At 49.5% G+C, this 22,840-nt stretch overlaps 1 long non-coding RNA gene across 2 annotated transcripts in view; it reads left to right on the top strand.

The window, feature by feature from the left end:
• The window catches only part of LOC132658294 (uncharacterized), a 48,590-nt gene extending 27,692 nt beyond the window's left edge, over window positions 1–20,898 (top strand). Inside the window, exons 2-3 of one of the 2 annotated variants that reach the window (XR_009597705.1) lie at window positions 14,986–15,606; window positions 15,893–20,898. This is a non-coding gene — a long non-coding RNA (uncharacterized LOC132658294). Of the gene's footprint in view, window positions 1–14,985 lie in introns of both variants that reach the window. The other variant, XR_009597704.1, reaches the window with a different exon arrangement.
• The last annotated feature ends 1,942 nt before the right edge of the window (window positions 20,899–22,840 follow it).

The raw sequence follows: 22,840 nt of genomic DNA, 5'->3' as shown, positions 1-22,840 counted from the left end.
TGGTTGCTCACTTAACATATTTTTGCCTATTACCTGGGTCGTGGTTGTTTTTCTGAGAGTTAAGGGGGCTGATTAAACATCCTCTATACCTGATTTTCAACCTGGAATGTGATCAGACTTCCAGGGGAATTTTTAGAGCTGCCCAGAGTCCTGTTTTGTACTCTGAGGTGGGATGTGGGCCTCTGCATTTTGAAAAACTGTGTTTGGAACCATCAGCACTTATTGAGCACCTACTGTATCCTCACAAGTACTGAGCACTATGGACAAGAAAACCTGCAAACCCAGTCCTCATGCATTAGAATGAGTTGAATAGACAAATTGAAACACGAAATCAACTCAGGCTAGTCCGCCTTCAGAGACAGGACTCGTGACCACAGTGCAGCCACATAGTGAGGCCATCCCAGGGGAGGGAACAGGAGGCCACTTGGTGTGGTGAGAACAGCGTGGATATGGAGTCAGCAAAGCTCGCTCTGAGCTCCCTAACCTGCCAGCAGACTCAGATCCTCTCTGAATATCAGTTTCCTCATCTATCAAATGGGAATAAGCTACTCTCCCTCCCACAGCTGTGACATGAGAAAGCCTAGGGAAGCATCCTGTAAGCTGTAGAATACCACCCATATGTGTGGGGTAAGACTTCTGCAGCCTGCAGAGGACACAGACCGACTCTGGTTACTTCCACCTTGATGGTCAGGCTGCGTGGTAGCCCAGGAGGGGTCTCACCAGACAGAGAGCAGCCCTCGGGGACAACTGAGTCCTCATCCTGGAGTCCGTGGATGCCTGTGTGCCAAACCTGATTATGAACTCTCTCTGCCTCATGTCCTCTGCTGCCTCCCCGTTTCTGTATCCTGGTCCCTGCCCACTCCCTTCTCCCCGCAGAACCCTCACCTTCTGACTAGTTAATGCTGGGCTGGTTTCCAAGCATCCTGGTGAGCAAGCTGGCTGGGCGAGCCACTGTCCAATAGAGACTGTCCCCACTGGGCAGTTTTAATGGTGGCGGGGCCCTCTGATCTGGCCGTCCTGCACATCCACCCTGTGAAGGACTGCCTTTGTGTCAGGCCGAAACTTGGCCTGGACTGCTGTGGCTGGGGTGTGGGCTGCTATACCCCAGCGGTGCCAGGTAGGGCCTGTGGGGGCCGCGGGCGTGGCTTGCCCTCAGAGAGGGTAACGCAGACTGTCCATCACAGAATGCGAGCTATTTTTATGGCGAGAGCACAGCACTGAGGCTGTTAATCCGGCCAGCAAACAGCACCTTCCTGCCCATATCTCATGGGCCCCTCGGGGAGGGCCAGCCTCAGGACACACACCGTGCAGCCTGTGAAAGGTCGTGGTGTCCTCGATCTCCACCTTCTACAGGTTTTCAGTGGTCGACACTCTTCTCAACGGCTCTTTGCCCCCAGACACGGGCATGTCTGTGTGCTCCCTAATCCCATGATTAAAAACTGCCGGCAGCATTTCTATGCAAGAATGGTCACTGCGGTGTTGGACACGTAGAGAAAAAATTAGCCCCAGTTTATTGTCTAGCAATGGGGGAACTAGTTCCCTATTTGGGTATATTTATATGACAGTGTGCCTGTATATGTTAAATTACGGTATCAAAAAACTTAACGACGTGGTGTAATATTAACAGAAAGTGCCCATCTGGAATTATTTGTATGTGTGTGTGGGAATGTGTGTGGGTACATTTATCTACACGTGTATGAATCACATAGGAAAAAGACCCTGGCAGCCCAGTGGTTAGGACTCCATGCTTCCACTGCAAGGGAAGTGGGTTTGATCCCTGCTTGGGGAACTAAACCCCACAAGCCATGCAGTGCGCCCAAAAATAAAGTTCTAAAAGAGCAGAAGATTTTTATATAAAAACGTTAGCTTTGTTATCTCTGTGTGATATTCTAGAGCAAATTTTGTTTTGTTTTCCCATTTATGCTTTTCTCTTTTTTCACATTTTCCACAACAAAAGTGTGACTTTTATTATCAAGGGGAGGGTGGGGAAGAAATGTTAATATCTTTAAAACTAAAAACAAAAGCAAAACTCTGTCCTCAGGAAAGAAATTTAAAACTCATTTTGTATTCCATACTCTTAACAGATTCGCAGTTCTCATGAGGGAGTTGTATTTTCAGGGAAAATGAAGCTTTCTGTTAAAGGCATAACGTCCTAATGGTGGAATTTCGACCACCAGTGACTTAATAGAGAAATGTTTGGAGGCAGCAAGACTCCTAGTTGCCTTGAAATCCGCCCCCAGAGGCCTTCTTTCCTGATTTTCCTCACAGGGAGGTGGCAGAGGCCGCCAGAGGTGAGCAGGGGGTGCAGGTGTCCAGGGTGGACCGAGCCAGGGTACTTCCCAGAAAGAGGTCCTTGTCACCAACATATTTCAAACGAATTAGAATCAAATGTTTATGTTGTCGGTCAAAACAGTGACTAAGGTTTTGTTTCACTTCTTGGGAAAATCACTACCCGCTTCTCTCCAAAAGAAAGAGAAGAAGAGAAGGAGCCTTAACAAACATTATCAGCCTGCCATCAGTGATGACCCCTGGGTGTGTGGGGGAGGGGACAGTGAGGAGCAGGTAGATGAGGGCCTTTACTTTTTACCTTTTGTCCTTTATACAGTTAAAAGAGAGAGCATTATGGGTGCTTTTTATTTTGTGCTTATATGGGTTTTTTTTTTGTTTTTTTTTTTTTTGGTAGCCTTCAATTTCTTTTTTATTGTGAACACAAGATACTTTAGTAATCAGAGGAAAAAAATGTCATAATGAAAGGACCGAACAGATGTGGTTGGCCACTGGGTGGGCATCCTGCTGCTCCCACCTGCAGGCTGTGACCACCCTCACTCACTCTAGGGCCAGCATCCTCAGGCTTGCAGCTGCCCACCCTTGGCAGGGGTGGGGCAGGGTTGAGGGGTGGGAGATAGGTCCTTGTTTTCCTCCCCTCTGCCTACTCTGGCCCCTCTGAGCAAGGCTCTGACCCCTGGGCAGCAGACCATGTTGGCTCATATCAACGTCACGGCCTTAGCCACCGCCCTAAGCCTGACCCTGTCTGTGCCTCCCTGCCCTATGCCAGCTGCCAGGCCTCCCTGCTTAGCTGGACTCCAGCCCAGCCCCTCTGACCAGCCCTTTCCTGGGCCTGGGAATGCCCCAGCATTTCACTCACTGGCACATGGTTACAATACTTGGCTGGGTATTCGATGCTAAAACTGCAGTCTCAAGAAAGGCATCTCTGGCCTTCACAAGGACTGTCTGCAATTTATTTGACCTTGGAGATCAAGGCTCACCATCTCGGTCAGCAGGTGAGCATAGCACAAGACTGACAGAGAAGGCTGAGCAAGACCGGGAGCCTGGCTGTAACTCATGAGGCCACCTGCAAAAGCATTGCAGGATGTGGGGGCCTGAGACACATGTCCAGTCGTGCCTCCAATGATTGTAATCCCAGCTGGGGGACTTTGAACACATCTCTCTGAGTTGTGCTTCCCTGTCTGAAATGCAAATGATAATGATCTCTTTTATTCAGGGATTCCATCAGGAGCAAATACCTTAATGTATGTGAAAACGCTTTGTGAGCCTAAAGTGCTTAAATGGTATTTTAAAAAAAACACTTTATTTTTATATTTTTACTATTTATTTATTTTTGGCTGTGCTGGGTCTTCACTGCTGTGCGCAGGCTTTCTCCAGCTGTGGTGAGTAGGGGCTACTCTCTTGTTGCGGAGCACAGCCCTAGGGCCCACGGGCTCAGTAGTCGTGGTGCATGGGCACAGTGACCCCAAGAAGCATGTGGAATCTTCCCGGACGAGGGATTGAACATGTGTAGCCTGCATTGGCAGACAGATTCTTAACCACCGGACCACCGGGGAAGTCCTTACATGGTACTTTCTATGAAGATGTTACCTCACCTCTTTCTCTGCTGTGAGCACCGCTGTGAGGCTGCCTGTTGCTGCAGTGGGACCTCTAACCACCTCGCTGACAGTCTCACGCTAAAGGTCTGGCACTAACGGCCCCGTGCCAGCAGTCATGCACCTGCCCCAGCCCTGTTACAACTCCCCCTTTTTCTTTGATATTCCTCAATCTTGAGGAGAACACATGAGTATAATGTTTTGGATAGAGAGGTTAATCGTAAGCTTAGAAGAGGAACTTGGTTTTAGGGAGACTCAGTTTCAACCTCCAATCCTGTTTCATCCTTCTGCAAGTCTTTCAAGAAATGGGGTGATGACCGCTCTGGCTACTTCCTACTGAAATGGGGTGCTGTCTTACCTTGATTTGGGGAATGGATACCTAGTTGGAAATATTCCTGAGTTCTAAGTCCTGATCCTTGTATAATACTTTTATCTAAGGAGGTTTTAAACCTCTTATTGTTTAGTCACTAAGTCGTATTCGACTCTTTGCAACCCCATGGACTGCAGCATGCCAGGCTTCCCTGTCTTTCTCTATTTCCCAGAACTTGCTCAGACTCATGTCCTTTGAGTTGGTGATGCTATCTAACCATCTCATTCTCTGTTGCCTCCTTCTCCTCCTGCCTTCGATCTTTCCCAGCATCAGGGTATTTTCCCATGAGTTGAATCTTTACATCAGGTGCCCAAAGTATTGGGGCTTCAGCTTCAACATCAGTCCTTCCAAGGAATATTCAGGCTTGATTTCCTCTAGGATAGACTGGTTTGATGTCCTTGCAGTCCAGGGGACCCTCAAGAGTCTTCTACAGCATTCCAATTTGAAAGCATCAATTCTTCAGAGCTCAACCTTCTCTATGGTCCAACTTGGCACATCCCTACGTGACTACCGGAAAAACCATAGTTTTGACTACACAGACCTTTGTTGCTGCTTTTTAATATACTGTCTAGGTTTGTTATAGCTTTTCTTTTAAGGGACAAGCGTCTTTTAATTTCATGGCTTCAGTAACCATCCGTGGTGATTTTGGAGTGATTTTAGCCTCCCATGTGGTATTAAGGCATACATAAAAGGAGCTGTTGGCCACTACACATGTCTCCTTTTTCTGCTAATGTTACCAGAGGAGATCTTGAGGTCATAAGGTGGCACCTCCCATCTTCCAGCAGGTACTGCTTTGAGAATAGTTGGTAGCATCCCAAGCATGACATAACTCGGGAAATTCAAGTTTTCAGCAATATGGGCATGAGTCTAAAATCATACCCACTATGGCTCCCCAGCTTTACCTTGGATGTTTGAACCACAGCTATTCCATTTCTGACTTTCAAATGTACTCCCCTCCCCTATGGCAAGGCAGATGTGCAATGCATGTCTGAAAGACCATAAACAGGCTGCTTTGGTCAGTAAAGTTCAAGTTAGATCATGTATCAGCCAGAATGACTTTCCATACCTCAAAATACATGCAGATTTCCCCATCATTTCCCTATATATATATATATATATATATATATTTTTTTTTTTTTTTTGCCATGCCATATGGCTTGTGGGACTTTAGTTCTCCCACTAGGGATTAAATCTGGACCCTGGCAATGAAAGGGTTAAGTCCTAACCACTGGACTACCAGGGAATTCCCTGTCATCTCCATTTTCAATTGCAAATTCTTCAACAGACCAAAACATGTCCCTTGATGTTGGGGTGACTTAGCTGCTTGCCCAGAGAAGGGCCTAGATCACGTCCCATGGTGCTAGGCCTCCTTTATATTGATATTTGCCTAGATATTCACATTGGGGAAAACTGATCAGATATTGTGAACAGGCTCAGAGCTATGCTAATGGGGAAACATTTTTTATGTCATACATTTGTCACTTGTTCCCAACTGTAACACAAGCATGTGCTTTTAGCAAGAGAGTTAAAGCAGGACGTGTTCTCCACATATACGCCAAATAAAGACTAATTTGCTTGTAAAGTAAGCCTGGTCAATTGATCGCTACACCCCTCCAAAGTGGTTTCAGTGGAACACCTCAGGAGTCTCAGACAATGCCCCAAAGCTCTTAAGGCCAGGAAATGCATGCCAAAGGCATGTCTTAGTAGAATTCTTGCTCCCCAAAAATCAAGATTCCTGCACATGCTGGGAAACAATCTCTCCAATTCACCTGATAAACCTGCTCAGAACCCAGGAGTCTCCAGTTTCTGGAGGGACCAGCCAGAGAGAAAAGAAAAATATTTTCATTTTACTCACAGAGCTATAATTTACCAAATTGTTGTAAGTCATGGGTAACTTGAGGGGAAGGGCTTTCCTATATCTGGAGAACATAGATCAAAATCAGTGACACGCCAGACAAAGCCCATAAACATTATAACCATTTTCAACAGTTTACTCAGTAACCAATCCTTTTGTCAATGTTTTATGAATCCATTAGGTTTTCCATTAGGGATTTAAATTTCTCACCCAGTTCAATGGTATCGTCTGAAATTTATTAGAGACCTGTACTTGACAAAAAGTCTTTCCTACGAAACTTCTTAAAGATGAAGTATTTTTGCAAAGCATCAGACTGTCTATTAAAGACTTAAAAGGGCCTCCCAGGTGGTAGAGAAAACCACCTGCCAATGCAGGAGGCTAACAGACATGGGTTCCATCTGTGGGTTGGGAAGAAACCCTGGAGAAGGGAATGGCAACCCTCTGCAGTAATTCCTGCCTGGAGAATCCCATGGACAGAGGAGCCTGGCAGGCTAGAGTCCATAGGTATGCACAGAGTTGGATACGACCAAAGCAACTTAGCAAGCACACACACACAAAGACTTAAAAAGGCTAATTAAACATCACAGTGTGTTGACAAAGAAAATTAATCAAGTACCTGTGATTTAACCAGAATTATGGCCGATAGATTATACGATGCCATATCCGTATTTCAGAAACTTTATGTAATTTCTACAATATCTATAGTAGAATTTATCTATGGCGTATAATCTGAGACTTATCACTCATTTGATAATGCTTCCCTATGTAATTCACCATACCAAATAACACAAGTTAAATATCCCTCTCTGAGATGCCTCAGGGGTCCTCTAAAGCATCCCAAAGTTAGCTGGAAATATAATTAAAAATTGATATTTGGAACAGTTGTCAAAAAGTTTCAGAATACTTGGTCAAATAAGATCATAGGTCACTGTAAGACAATATTTATTTCTTATCCAAAGCGAGAAGAGATCTCAAAAGCAAATACAGACTACTTAAAGGTAAGGAAGTTCATATAATCTGTTATCAAATGTAGCATTCTAAGTAAACTTGTTCTCTTAGCAGACAGGAACCAAATCTAGCCGTGTACTGCCTAGTTTTAACGACAAAATCCATTTGCCTAAATTTAATCTAATCTCAGCCTGAGCATACATAAAACTCCTTTTTAAACTCAAAACATATAAATAACTGTTTGTCATACCAGCATTTTCTGCTTGGAAACTTATGCTTTAGTTTTTCTTTCCTCAAAATGCAAAGGTAGGTAAACTTAGATTTGCCTAGCAACCAATGTTCCAACATTGGAACCAATGTTCCAATATCCTATTTGATTTTTTTTTTCTTTTTTTCTGGCTGTGCCATGCAACATGAAGGATTTTAGTTTTTTGAGCAGAGATCAGACTTGTGCTCCCTGCCCTGGAAAAGCAGAGTCCTAACCGCTGGACTGTCAGGGAATTCCCTTATTCTATTTGGAATGACCCAGATAGTCACTGAATTCCTGCCATTTAACTTAGTTCAGTTTCAAGTTACCAAAATCTGGACAGGCTATTTTAGGTGGATATAAAGTTTTATCATATCAAGTTATTTTTCCTTGCTGACTAATTTGCAATACATATAAAGTCTGAGTTGATCTCTAATATACAAGACTGCCGGGAGAAATATCAATACCTTCAGATATGCAGATGACGCCACCCTTACAGCAGAAAGCAAAGAGGAACTAAAGAGCCTCTTGATGAAGGTGAAAGAGGAGAGTGAAAAAACTGGCTTAAAACTCATCATTCAAAAAACTAAGGTCATGTCATCCAGTCCCATCACTTCACGGCAAATAGATGAGGAAACAATGGAAACAGCGACTGACTTTATTTTCTTGAGCTTTAAAATCATTGCAGATGATGACTGCAGCTATGAAATTAAAAGACGCTTGCTCCTTGGAAGAAAAGCTATGACCACCCTAGATAGCATATTATAAAGCAGAGACATTACTTTGCTGACAAAAGTCCATCTAGTCAAAGCTATGGTTTTTCCAGTAGTCACATATGGATGTGAGAGTTGAGCTATAAAGAAATCTGAGTGCCAAAGAATTGATGCTTTTGAACTGTGGTGTTGAAGACTCTTGAAAGTCCTTGGACAGCAAGGAAATCCAACCAGTCAATCCTAAAGGAAATCAGTCCTGAATATTCATTGGAAGAACTGATGCTAAAGCTGAAACTCCAATACTTTGGCCACCTGATGGGAAGAGCTGACTCATTTGAAAAGACCCTGATGCTCAGAAAGATTGAGGGCAGGAGGAGAAGGCAGAGACAGAAGATGAGATGGTTGGATAGTATCACCTACTCGATGGACATGAGTCTGTGTAAGCTCCGGGAGTTGGTGACGGACAGGGAGGCCTGGCGTGTTCCAGTCCACGGGGTCGAGAAGAGTCAGACATGACTGGGTGACTGAACTGATACCTAGGTACAGCAGAAGTATTACATTTAACAAACCAACTAGCTTAAGCCACCTCCAAAAGCAGATATCAATTCAGTACTGAATATTTCCAGAATCATGAGGGCCTGAAATTCATTTTGGCCCATTTTGTAAATATTAGGAAGCCTTTCATTTGTAACTGCATACTTTTAAGTCAATCAAATAGAGCTCATTTACAAGTTAACTCAGCAATATTGCAACTGAAAGTGGTCCAGTTTGAACAAAGGACCTCAAGGGGCTGCACTCAGGAAACACATTTGAGTTTCCCATAGCCAGCACACTCGCAGATAAGACAAATGCAGACATACAGGCAAAGAACAGAATCTAATTCCTGCAGGACAAAAAAGGAAAAGGTGAACTCTAACAATTTTGTCAACTTTTTCAAACAAGTATCCTTCTTTTCAAATAACAAACAACACGCAAATGGGAAGATGGGGAATCATGACCGCATGTGTCCTGGCCACTCACCTAAATGCAAAACCAAAAGTAACAGTTGAAATAAGTTAAATTTACTTAGCTAATTTCAAGATTTCTCCTAGAAATATTTCTAGTTTCTCAGGGTCAGAATTCTGAAAAAAGTATTCCATCAAGCCAGCTTTCTCTAACTGCATATGCGAAAAGAACCAGTTTTGGAATTTCGAAGGAGTTTCATCTTCACTAATTTTCCTCCAGAGTCTGAAGAATATAGCAACCAGGCAGTATTTCAACAAATCTTCCTGGGGACTCCCCTGGTGGTCCAGTGGTCGGGACATCACTTTCCAGTGGAGAGGGTATGGGTTCAATCCCTGGGTGGGGAGCTGAGATCCCAGCCTCACTGCAGAAAAACCAAAACATCAAACTGAGGCAATATTGTAACAAATTCAATCAAGACCTTAAAAAAAAAAAAAAGAGCCACATTAAAAAAAAACAAACACCTTCTGTCTCCATTAAAAAAAAAACACAACCTTTCTCTCTCTAAGATCATACTAAACATCTAGTTTTGCTAAATACACACTAGAAGAACTATCAGATGGAAAGAGGTCTGATTATCATGGCAGGTGTCATCAAATATCAACCAAACAAATGCACAAAAAGTGTCTCGAAGGATCACATTTCCCTGAAACCAAAAAGGGAGCTTTGCGAAGGGAACCACTGCAAAGGGGAAAATCCCAGCCAGCACTCCACCACAGGTGAAAACTGACACAAATAGGGAAGGATACCTGGTGTCAGTACACGTGAGCTCAAGCTCCATTTTTCACCCAAGATGTCTCAGCTAGCCAGTGCAAGTACTGATCCACACACATACAACATACAGATAACTAGCAGAGTCCCACGGACAGAAGCACAAACCTGTGGGGTCACAAGCTCACCCCAGGGACTTCCCTGATGGTCCCATGGTTAAGAATCCACCTTTCAATGCAGGGGATGTGGATTTGATCCTTGGTTAGGGAACCAGGATCCCACATGGTGCAGGGCAACTAAGCCTGCAACTACTGAGCCCAAGAGCCACAACTAGAGAGCCTGTGGAGAGACCCTTCATGCTCCAAGGAGGATCCTGCATGCTGCAACTAAGACCCAACACAGTCAAATAAATAAACATTAAAAAAATTTTATTTTAAAAAGCTTACTCCCAAATGATGCACTCAAAAACACAAATAACAGCTACTACAGGCGGCATAGACAATCAGGAAGTGTAGTCTGCAATTCCACTTTCACTCGCAGAGACCTCCACACCGAGTGGCCCAGCTTCCAGAAGAGAAGGGGCCCAAAGTGGTCTACTGCCCACAAGGGAAGCGAGTGGAGAGAATTCCCAGCCCAAGCAATCTAGAGTGACTCACCGCGAGTGACACTGGATGTGGCCACAGCTCTGGACGTTTCTCTGCTCCACGCAGCCTCGTGCTGCGGGTGAGAAGAAAGGCTCACTGCTGCTTCAAGACCTGGGCCGGGCCAGTGGGCAGCCATGGCGAGGGCCCCAGAGCTCAGCAGGACACAGCCTGCAGCCCGTGCCCAGGCCCCCTGGCTCGCCAGCCAGCCCGAAGATGGCGGGCTGGAGGGCCCTGGGGAGGTCACCGTCCACCTTTTACTGCACTCTCTGCCCAGAGGACCACCTTGAGGCTGACCACCGACCGAGCAGGACCCCTAACCGCCATGCTAATGGTCATGAACTAATGGTCACTTGTGCTAACGATTGTCCGCTAAGTTTCGCGCTAACGGTCTCTCACTAACGGCTCCGCGTGTTCCTTGTCCGTTTATCTAGCCCTTGGAGAAGTTTAACAAAATCCACTAGTTTTCAAGTATTTTTTCCCTCACTAACTACGTGTGCCTAGTCACATCTTGACTTGCCAGGTGGATTAAGCAGATGCGTCGGGCTCCTCACCGAGGACCTTGGGCTCAGTTTGGGACAATGGAACGCTGAATGTTAGAAGTTTGCTTTCTTTCTGTCAATGACTGGGAGCTCGAATAAGGAGAACAGGCAGGGAGATGAGGGCAAGGGCAAGACCCCCAATTTGGAGGAAGACAAGTCTGACTGCAGACAGGGACTCCTGCCCTCCCTGAGTTCCCTGAGACTGTGGGTGAGTCAATTTCTTTCACTGGGCATCAATTTCCCAGTCTGTAAACAAGCAATAGTGATGTTTACCCCAGTTAAGTTGTGATGAGAGCGAAAGAAAACGATATGCCTAAAGTGCTTATCTTGGTCAATGTTACAAATCCCTCCAAAGTGAGGAAATCAACAAGGTCCCCCCTCCTCTTATTTGTTTGTTTATTTGGCTGCGCTGCGAAGTTTGTGGAATCTCAGTTCCCCGACCAGGGACTGAACCGTGAGCACATGGAATCCTAACCACTGGACTGCTGAGGAATTCCATCCCTTCCTTTTAAAGTTTGTTTTTAATTATTGTCAAAAGGCACATATCATCGTAACCATTTTTAATCCTACAGTTCAGTAGGGATAAGTATATTCACATTGCTGTGTGTGCAATTTCTAGAACTTTTTAACCTTGCAAAACTGAAACTCCGTACCTATTATACAACAACTCCGCATTTTCCCCTTCGCCTTGTGCCTAGTCATCACCCTTCTACTTTCTGTTTCTATGAACTTGACCACTGTAAATGCCTCCCATAAGTGGAATAACGGACTTTTCGTCCTTTTGTGTCTGGTTTATTTTATTTCTCATAATGTCTTTGAGTGTCATCCTTGTGGCTTGTGACAGGAGTTCCTACCTTTTGAAAGCTGAATAATATTCCGTGGTAAGTATATACCACGTTTTGTTTATCCATTTCTCCTCAAGGGACATTGCGTTGCTTCCACCCCTTGGTGGAATTGTGGACAGCACTACAATGAACAAGGGTGTGCAAATATCTCTTTGAGACCCTGCATTCAATTCTTTTGGGTGTGTATACACCCAAAGCGGGATTGCTGGGTCATAAAGTAATTTTATTTTTTGAGGAAGTTACATACTACTTTCCATAGATGTATCATTTCAAAATCCCAACAGTGGTATACAATGCTTCCAGTTTCTCCACATCCTTGCCAACACCTGCTATTATATATATATATTTTGTTTGTTTGTTTGTTTTTTGTTAAGTAGCCATCAGCCATGGGTCTGAAGTAAACAGGGTCTCTCTTTGCAAAATTATTATCATTTCTTCTCATCAGTCCAGCAGTTCTGCAAATGAATCTGATGGCAGGATTGACCCAGCGCTTGGTGAAAGGAATATGGTTTCTCTTGGAGAAGCAAGCCAAGTGGGGCAAGAATGCCAGTACTTTCAACCTACTGAGAGCTGTCCACCATAGCCTGTGACTGGGGCAGGGGGGTGGGGGGTGTGTGTGCACACACACGCTGCAAAGGCTGGCTGAGTCTACGCCTGTGTTTGTTTTGGCTCCAAAGATGCCATCAAGGAAACAAGTGACCCTCCCGGGGGCCAGATCCCTTTGTGCGGCCCTTGTCATCCTTCTCAGTGACCTCTCACCACTGTTATCTTGCTCCTGACATGTCTCCCAAGATTCCCTTTAGTGGAGAAATTCTTGTTGAGAAGTTCAAAGCCAGGGCTTTCTGGCTCTATCTGATGAGCTTCAGGGGCAGGGCCTTGAGTTACAGAGACAAGTAGAGAGGTAGCTTACATGGGGAGCTGCACAGATCAAAGAGGTGCCCGCACTTGGGAAGCTACATCAGAAACCCAAGTGATGCCCAGGAGAGGGAGATGACCAAGAGGAGATTCCAGCCACTGTTCCCTGCAGAGAGAGAACCTCAGTCTATGAGGGGCGCAGCTAAGCAAGGATGCTGGTCCTCCCCCAAGAGACAGTGAGTGCACTGGCTAGACCGTGGCTTGTGAAATCAGAGGAGCCTGGGGTTCAAACTCATCCTGGCTCCACCACATTCTGTGTGGTCTTGAGCAAGTTATGAAGCCTCTCTGATCCTCAGTTTCATCTGTAAAATGGGAAAAGAAAGGATCTCAGTGAGTTATTAAGAGATCAGTAATATTTGTCACAGTAGCTACTGTTTATTAAACCCCCCACCCCAACACCACCCTTTGTGCCAGGGGGTTGGTCAAGCACCTTCTAAGCACACAGTGTGATACAGAGGTCAAGGATGAAGGCTCTTGGGAACTGATAGAGCTTGGTTAAAAGCCCAGACCTGCTACTTGCTAACTGCGGGAACCCAGGCAAGACTGTTAACCTCCCAGGGCCTCACCCTGCTCATCTGTAAAATGGGGATGATAAATAGGAATGACAATGCCTATCTCCCCAGGTATCACACAGTGCTTTATTCAACAACATCCTTTGTCAGTGCCATCCTTCCCGTGCAAATGGGAGGGGTGGGATGGGGTGTCCTGAGGCTTTGAAACCATCCTGGTGGTTACTCCAGCCCAGAGAAGAGACTCAGTGGAACTCGTGGTTGGAAAGATCTGCAGGAGATTGCATGTTCAGGAATGAAGATGCCGTCAGACCGTGACACTGGGAGAATGCTGGCCTGATGTCCGGGGGCCAGGAGCAAGGACAGTTGTCCTGTTTAAAGGGGCAGGTCTTCCAGCGGGCCCACTGCTGACTGCTCAGTCCCTCATTCCCCCTGGTAGAGTGTCCCGGCCACCTTTGTCCTTGCTGAGAGCTGGCCCCGGCCGCGGGCTGCAGAGCTACGTCCACCCAGCACCCCCTCGCCGTCTAGTGCGTGCACATTGCCTGCCTGTGGTCAGATTCCTGAGTTTTCATGCCCACTGCTTCCCAACCCCAGGTGCAAACCAGTCCCTGTCACCGGGGACTTTTGACTGAGCCTCACACGGGGGAAGGGGGCTGAGATGGTCACTTGCTGTCACAAACAGAGCAGGAGAGGATAAGAGCTGGGGTGGGCGGGGGCCCTGGCTGAGCCCGAAGGGACGCGGGACCGTCCCTGGGAACCTTGCTGACCTGAGCAGCCGGGCCTCAGGGCGCCGGCCTGGGCCAACTCTTCTGCCCGCTTTCCCCGCCTCATTGAGGGGGAGGCTCTGCGAACCAGCCGCCCAGTGTCTCCTCCTCCTCCTCCGGGCCTGTCACCATTTCCACACACAGCAGGGTCTGTGGGGGCGGAGGCTTTTTCCAGACATGTATTTAAGTGAGGAGAGAAAACAAGGCGAGTCGCCCAGGATTTGCCAAGTCAGTAGGCAGGAACACAACTCAAGAGGCCAAAAATAAGACGGCGGCGAGGGTCACCCTGCTCTTCTGAGCCGGGCGCTGGTGACGGCCCGTGCTGAGCATTCCACAATCACACTTCTGTCTGAGGGTGCCCTTCATCCCGGGGCATCGGCCTGCTGGTCAGAAGGTGGCAGAGCCCTGATTGTGGGCAGTGAGTAATGGTGACTCAGGAAAATTCGAAAGGACACAGGGAACACCCCCAAAGTCATCTGGGGACAGGCCCTGGCTCCCCCTCCAGGTCAGGGAGCCAGGAGTTCTGGTCTCCCATTGTAAAGGAGGAATTTCTGAAGTTCTCTCTGGAACTTTGGCAGAAGTCTGTGGGATCTTTCAGAGGAAACATTAAGCTTTGGGTGTTTTTCTGGAGGGGAAATTACTAAGATTTCTTTTACCTTTGTAGCTATTTGTGAATTAGCTCCTTTTCTCTTTTAGCTCCAGATTATATTTGTCTCTTTATTCTGATGCAGCATCTGTTACCTTGTATGACGAACAGTACTCCCCAAAGCAAATAATGACAGTAATAATAGCTAACATTTATTCAGCCCTTATGGCACGCCAGGTACTGGTCTCTCTGTGTAATTTTTGTGTTTCATCAAATCTGAGGCTCCATCAGTCTTCAGATATGCCATGTATGATGTACCACTGAAGAATACTGCCAATTAATCCATGACATGCCATTGATTTTAAGATTCACTTGGCGCTCAGAAATGTTAAAACGGGAATGTCAGAATCAATGAAATGCAGTAGCCGATTCTCGGTTGTCATCCTTGCCTTACAGCCTTACCGAGGAACAGAGAAGCTGGGTAAACCTGCCTGATGCCACAGAGCGACTATGCGGTGGAAATGGGATATGAACCCAGATTCAGGCTTCAAAACCTGGGCTCCTAACCACCACGCTGTATTGTGTCTGAGAAGTGGTTTCTGTCTATCCACCGGCGGGACAGAAGGAGGGACACCAAACACAAGAGGGAGAGTGGGACCCCACCCTCTGCTCCCTCTTCCTCATCGCCCCCAGGGCCAGTGTTGATGCCCCTTCTAAAAGCTGCTCCCCCTCTCACTCCCAGCAGCTGGCACCCTGGTTCTGTCCTTCCTTGCCTCTCTCTTGCCCCTGCTTGGACTGCTGCAGTAGCCTCTTAGCTGTCACCGTCCTCCAATCTTCCCCCCACCCCTCCACACGCCCAGACACAGACACTGAGACAGTCATCTTCTTAAAATGTGAATCTGGTCTTGTCGCTGTTCCAAAACCTTGGAGAGATCCAAATCCTAGCAAGCGATTCCTCACTCATTTAGCTGTTTCAGCACCTACTCTGCATCCGGCTCAGAGGATGGAAAGGTGAGCAACCCCCAGTGTGTTCCGCAGCCACGGTCTCATGGAGAAGTGAGACTCCTCAGTGGGCAGGTATGACTCAGTGTGAAAATGCTTCCAGGGGTGGGAGTGAAGTGCTGGGCTGGTGGGAGGGGCACCTGCTCTGGGGACTCAGCAACCCCTTCATGGAGGTTGAGTGGGAATTCACCAGGCAAAGAACAGTGAGGATTCCCAAGCAGAGGGAACAGCAGGTACAGTGGGCCAGAGCTGACAGTTTGGAGCAGAGTATCAGTGGGGTGTGTCCCAGGTGCGTCTAGAGGGTTAGGCTTGGAGTGGCTGGGCAAGGCTGTCTCTAACTGCCAACGTCTTTCCTTTTCAGCCTCTGCTGCCTTCTCCTCCTCGCCCCAAAGTATCTCTCTGCAGTAGGTACTTGATTCTCAGACAGGCATCTTCCTCTTCCCCCATCCTCATCAGCAAACTCCTTCCAGACCCTCCCTGGTGAAAATAACTGTGACCCTTGCTCTCTGGCCTGTTGAGCCAGGCAAAAGCCTGGAAAACTTATCTTGGGCTCAAAGTAGTGGGGGGAAGGGGGGATTTTGGAGAATTTTTAACAGAATTCAGCTGAGTAAAAGCCAAAGTTCTTACAAAAGACCCTGCACAGACTGGGTGACCTGCCCCCCCAGGCGTGAACCCCGTCTTCCACTGTCTCCTCTTTGCCAGCTCTGTTTCGGCTACCCCCGTCTCCTTGCCGGTCCTCAAACACGGCCCCCACCCTGCATCCCTGCCCCACGGCCTTTGCACTTGCTGTTTCTAGTACACCTTTCCCCTTCCTTGTTGGTACATCTTCATCTATATCAGATTTTGTTCAGATACCACCTCTCAGAGCAGTGGTACATCCTGATACACTATTTAAAATTGCAACTCGTATCATGCCCTGCCCTCCTTTTTCTCCGCAGGACTCACCATCTTCAAGAGCTTGTATGATTCACTTATTTGTTTACTGTCTGTCTTTTCCCACGAGAAGTGAGCTCCAGGAGGGCAAGGATTTGGGTCTGCCTGGTTCACTCGGCGTCCCCAGCACTAGGAACAGTGCCTGGCACACAGTAGGTGTGCAAATAAGTAAATATTTGTTGGTTGAACCAATGAATTCTGAGTAGTGTCTGTGTGCCAGGCAGACTTGGCCCCGGCTGCCGTGGAGGCTGGACTGTTGCAGGAATGGGGTCTGGGCTTCTCCAAGGGTGCCGGCCAGGCTGGTTCTGGCGGGCAGTGGGACAGGTCCCTGACAGCAGGTGAGTCTTGGGTGAATCACGGCTAATGAGATGGTGAGGGCCACGCCAAGCTGCTTCCCACACGGCTGGCCGGCAGGTCACTACCTGTCGCCAGGAAGCTCCTCAATAAGGATTGAACAAGACTCTGAGCTGGGGCGGGAGGAAGTGCCCCCCCACCCCCGGACCTCGAGACCCCACCCATTCCTGAGGACTGAGTCGGCTCACCTGGGCTCCCCCCCCCAACCCCTCCAGGCCTTGGCGAGACACTGGTTTCTCAACTTTGGCTTTGAGATTTCCTTCCTAAAAGGAGTTTCGCTCGCTGCATCCCACGCCCCTCCCGGGTAGGGCCTATTTGTCAGCTAAGTCTGTCTGGGTCATCCAGTCTGAGAGGGAAGGCAGTAGGGCCTGGAAAACCCCAGGACCCCCCCGGGCAGCCCTAGGGAGAGTCGGTTGACCAGAGTTTATTGAGTAGGGGCATAGGATCAATGGGGCTTTTAAAACCCAACTGAATAGTGTGGCGTGGTCTCCCTGACCGAATTCCACCAGGGTGCCTGCCTGAACCCAGGTGAGATGACTCCCTGCCCCAGGTCGGGGCACTGAGTTCCGTGAGCCTTGGTTTCTTCATCTGCAGAGTGGGGCAAAGCCTTCTAGTCCATGTGTGGCCAGAAAGGCCAGCATGAGATCCTGGGTACCCAGAGCAAGGAATGCAGGTGGGTAGCCAGGCCTCTGCCCCGAAGCCCAGAAGATGCTCTTGACGTGGTGGATCTCTGGGGAGGATGCTGGCCAGGCTGTCTCCCAGTGGCACCGAGTCTGGTTCCCTCCCACGTTTCCTCTTCAGTAGGGGCACTTGGTGTCCCTGCGGGCCCTCTGCCCAGAACCCAGAGAGCCCCTAGCTGGGTGGCCTCACCCCAGCCCTCTGTCTGGGTCTGAAATCCCCACCCTTATTTATTCATATCACAGTAACTTGTCTATTGCGTTCAATGAGTATATTTGTTGGCCAGTCATCAGATGTCCAAGGGGCACTGCCCAGCTGCCAGGCACAGTGCCCTGCCGGTGGATACAGAGACGGTGAGGCCTGGCCCTGTCTCAAGGGTGCACAGTCTTAGTAAATACACCAGCACAGCTCTCAGACACCCACATCCCTACGCAGGGCTCTGCAGGCACTCGGAGCAGGGAGTGGCTGGTGGGGTGAGGGGTGCTGGGCAGAGCCTCAGAGAGGAGCTGCAGCTTGAGCAGGGCTGTCCTTGGGCTTTGCTGACCTACATTTGTCATCTAATCCTCGCCACAGCCCTGTGATGCTGGCAGCACACATATCATCATACCCATTTTATGGATGACAAAACCAAGGTTCAAAGAGGTGAGGGGACTTGCCCAAGGCCTGTGTGATTACGAGTGGCAGGGGCTCATCTCAAGTCCAAGTTTTCCAGTCTCGGGGCAGGGTCTCCTGTGCCCCACCTCAAGTTCTCCTCCCTTATGTTCATCTGTACATAAGCACTGTACGGGCGCTTGGTACGGACCGGGTGCTGTCCACAAGCTGGCGACTTAAAAGTGGCAAGGTACGATCAAGGGGAGAAACCACACGCGTACCCAGCTGCTGAAACCTTTCTGTCAGTTGTCCATTCAGGATTTCTCTGGTGGTCTGGGGGTTAAGAGTCCATGCTTCCAGTGCAGAGAGCACGGGTTCCGTCCCTGGTTGGGGGAATTTCCCATGTCTTCCCACTTAAAAAAAAAGTTGTCCGTTCAACAGGTTCACAGAAAACCAGACAAAACAAAATGGGCAAAGAGGACCATCCTTGTAGAGGCCTCGCTTCGGCAGGAAGGCAGACGGTCAGGCAAGTGAGCAGTGCCCTGAGGAGTGCCACACAGCGTGAGGGGACCGACACGGTGGCCGGGGAGGGGCTTTCCATGATAGGGCGTATTTGCCTGTGGTTGTCTCCGAAATGACATTTGAGCAGAGGAGGCCTGTGCATGGCTGAGAAAGCGTGGCTAGCTGAGGCAGAGGGGACGGCAGTGCAAAGGCCCTGTGGCAGGAGTATGCTGGGTTGTTCTGAGGAGCATCGGGCAGCTGAGCAGGTAAGGGAGGGAGTGGTGGGAAGCAAGGTCAGAGAGCTAATGAGAGTAGGGGAGGGACAGATCCTAAAGGCCTTGGAGGTCACAGTGAGGTCTTTGCTTTTAACCCTGAGTGAGATGGGAGCCACTGGAGGGTTTTGAGCTAAAGAGTGACCCAACTTGACTTAGGTTTGAAAAGGATCTCTCTGGCTGCTATGGAGACAGACTAACGCGGCAGGGACGGATGGGGACAGGGAGACAATGGGGGGCTACCAAGACCATCCTGGCGGAGATGGGCCAGGTTGGTGGTGGTGAGGTGGGAAGAAGTGGTCATTTGTTTTTAGGTCAAGCTGTGCGGCATGTGGGATCTAGTTCCCTGACCAGTGACTGAACCCGGGCCCCACACACTGGGAGCTGCTGCTGCCGCTGCTGCTGCTAAGTCGCTTCAGTCGTGTCCGACTCTGTGCAACCCCATAGACGGCAGCCCACCAGACTCTCCGTCCCTGGGATTCTCCAGGCAAGAACACTGGAGTGGGTTGCCATTTCCTTCTCCAATGCATGAAGGTGAAAAGAGAAAGGGAAGTCGCTCAGTCGTGTCTGACTCTTAGCGACCCCATGGACTGCAGCCCACCAGGCTCCTCTGTCCATGGGATTTTCCAGGCAAGAGCACTGGAGTGGGGTGCCATTGCCTTCTCCACACTGGGAGCACAGTCTTAACTACTGGACCACCAAGGAAGTCCCAGAAGTGGTCATTTCTGATGTTCTGAAACTAGTCCCATGCTGGCTCCAGGACAGGAGGGCATCTCTGCCCAGGCCAGGCCCCATCAGAGGTGCCACACCCTCCACCGGAAGCATGGCATGGGGCATGGCACTGCCCAGGCAGCTGTGGAGGCTGGACAGTGCCAGGCCCTTCTTCCATCCCACCGTGTGGCTGCATGGGCCTCCTCATTTCATTTCAAACATTGTGAATTGGGCCCAGCAGCTATCATTCCCCTCCCACCCTGGGCCGGGCCACCAACCTACACAATGTTTTTGGGGAGCACATGGTTCATATGTATCAAGAGTCTTAAAATTTTCATGCCCTTTGACCCAGCGAGTCCCTTTCTGGGAGGTTCCCCTGGAGAAGTCACCCGAAACGCTGGTCACAGTTACTGCATCAAGAGCTTCACCTGTGCACTTGTGCTGCCCTGAAGTTCATGTTTCCTAAGGACGTTCACGTCAAAGGACAACACTCATGCTGCAGTATCAAGCGGATAGAATATTGCGCAGGAGACACCCGTACAAGGAAGGAAGTAGACGGCGACTACCTCTGAGTGACTGGAACTTCCATTGAAGAAGAAACTTCGCTTTCTTCTTTACACTTTTCTGCTTTGTATGGATGTTCGAAGATGGACATGCTTTGCCTTCATGATAATTGGATTTGAAAGCAGTATTAAAAAAAGAAACAGAAAGGAAATGCGAGTTCCCAGAAGCTGAGGAAGCACAGCAGAGGCCAGGCCCGGAGCTGAGAACCAACTGACCCATCCCTTTCGGGGAAAGGCAGCAGCCACGTGGAGTGGAGCAAGCCTGGTGCCCCGCCAACCGGACAGCCGGCCGCTGGGCTCACTTCCTCCAGCGTGACTGCCCAGGGGCAGAGCTGAGAACGGTGGTGGGAGTGAGCACAGCCGGGTCCACTCCCCTTCCTCCTGCCCAGGCCACGGGGATCTGTCCCCTCTCCTTGGCCCTGTAGCGCCTGGAGTTTGCCCCTTCATCACCTCTGCCTCCATCACGTCTCACCAGAAGCCTGCTGCATTTATAACCTTGTGTCTCCCCTCAGTATGTACGCAGGGGTTCTCAAACTGTGGTCCCCGTACCAGTGGCATCAGCACCCACCCAGGAACTTGTTAGAAATACAGATTCACAGGCCCCAACCCAGACCCTCTGAATCTGAGAATCTGGAAGGTGAAGCCCAGGAATCCATGTTTTAGCAAGCCCTCCAGGGCTACAGTTTGAGTATGATACAGCCCTGCCGTGGTCCTTGGTTTACCTCAATTATGTCATCTTATACATTGCCATGATTTCCACTTAAGAGCTGGGACTCTGAGACCATATTTTATCATTTTTTTTTTGAGCACATACTTTTATTTTAACCTTTGTGTTCCACAGCTGCCTGGACTTCAGGCTCTCCTGTGGGGGTCCAGGTTGGCGCTGGGCGTTCATCGTGCCACGGATATGGGTTGAACCGGAGTTCGCACACTGTGGCATCAGAGCCCTGGCTGCTCAATCGGAAGGTCAAGACTGATTCCCCAGGAGACCCAGCGGGCCTGGCCCCCTGTAGGATGAGGGAGGCAGGCTCCCTCCGGTGATGACAGCCAGCGGCAGTCAGGATGGACACACGCTGCCGTGGAAGGGCGCAGCGCCACCTGCTGGCCAGAAGGACACCAGCCGCAATGCTGGCTGATTAATGCAGGGACCCACACACACGCACGCACAAGGCTGATTAATGCAGGGACCCACACGCACGCACGCACACACTCAACAGGGACACCATGACAAGCAAGCACGTGTCTCCTCCCACTGCATGGGGGCGGACACATCCACACGTGGATGTCTGGGCCTGTGGGCATGTGGGGCTCTCTGCCACACGGCCTGGCAGATAGCACTGAATTCACTCACGTACTCATTTCTTCCTTTACCAAACGTTCTCTCAGATATGCCAAGCCCACAGTTTCTATCCCTGGCTGGGTGATGATCAAGAGACCAGGCAGTAACTAGGCGATGTAGGTAAGGGTCGCAGGAGAGATGCTCCCGGTGAGGTCGCAGAGGCAGCCCCTAACCCATCTAGACTGGAGTTGGGGGCAGGGACAACTTGCCCAAGAGATTCAGCCCCTGTTGGGTCAAAGCCTGTGAGCGGGAGATGGCTGGGTGAAGGAGGCAGAGGTCACATAGAGCAAAGCACAGAGGAGGCGCTGGAGGGGAGAGTTGAGACCCTGGGCAGAGGGCCTTACACACGGGCCACAGGGTCTGGACTTCGTCCCTGCAGGCAGTGGGGAGCCATGGAAAGCTTCCAGCAGGGGAATGGCCCGGCCAGATTCCGGCGCCATAGCTATTGACACGTCTGTACCAAAGCATAGCCCCTGAGGGTCTCTCAGTCCCTCCTAGGGCTGGGGACCTTGCATGCGGTTTGTCCCTGGGTACTGCCCCTTCTTTCTGCAGCAGCAGTCCTCGGATGTGTCTGCGAAGGAGAGAGGCGCACCCCCGCCCCAGTCTCCAGAGAGAAGCTTGTGTCCACTCTAGAAATGAAGCAAACAGCAGCCACTGTTGAGGCAGGCAGCCCTATGTGCCCAGAAGATGCCCATTTTCCACTCACCAGGCCGCCTGAGACAGCTCAGAGGGTGAGAGCTCTTCTACAACATAGCTCCCTGTGCCCCCTCAGGCCCCCCCAGCTCCCCGTACTAGAGGGCCGGTGCCTCTCTGCACGGATGGTAACTGGCTGGCTGCATCGTGCCGTGTGGAGAGCGCATTTACAGTAGGGGACGCTGGCGCTCTGACACAAGCAGGGGTCTAGGGTAGAGGGCCGGAGGGCGGCCGGAAGGGGACCCCGGAGCGGCTGAGGGGAGCAGCGTGAGGACTCCCCAGAGAGGAGGTGGCAGGTGGAGCTGAAGAGAAAACCTTGGCGGCTTCCCAGTTCAGCTGGGCCATGGCTTTGTCAATGGCCGGCTGTCCACCCGCCGGGCCCCTGGCCCCGGGCCTGCGGTTTTCCTCAGTAGAGCAGCGGCGGCAGCTTCCGAGAAACCCCACCAAGACTTTCCTGTTAGGGCAACTCCAAGTTCCTCTTCAGGAAGGGGAAGTGGGGGAGTTTCTCCTAAGGGCTTTCAGTTTCTTTCTAAGAAGCCGGAGTGTCCCAACCCCTCAGTGCAGAGCCAGGTGTTAAGGGAAAAGAGGTCCCACGTCAGGGGCTTTCCCATCTCGGGTCCACAGGTGGACATTCCAGAAGAGGAAAACCGGACCCGGGTTTTGCAGGCCCTTTC

The sequence above is a fragment of the Ovis aries genome, chromosome 20 (genome assembly GCF_016772045.2).
Source record: "Ovis aries strain OAR_USU_Benz2616 breed Rambouillet chromosome 20, ARS-UI_Ramb_v3.0, whole genome shotgun sequence".
Lineage (NCBI taxonomy): Eukaryota > Metazoa > Chordata > Mammalia > Artiodactyla > Bovidae > Ovis > Ovis aries.
The sequence above is the reverse complement of the archived record's forward strand: the minus strand, read 5'-3'. Positions and strand labels throughout refer to the sequence as shown.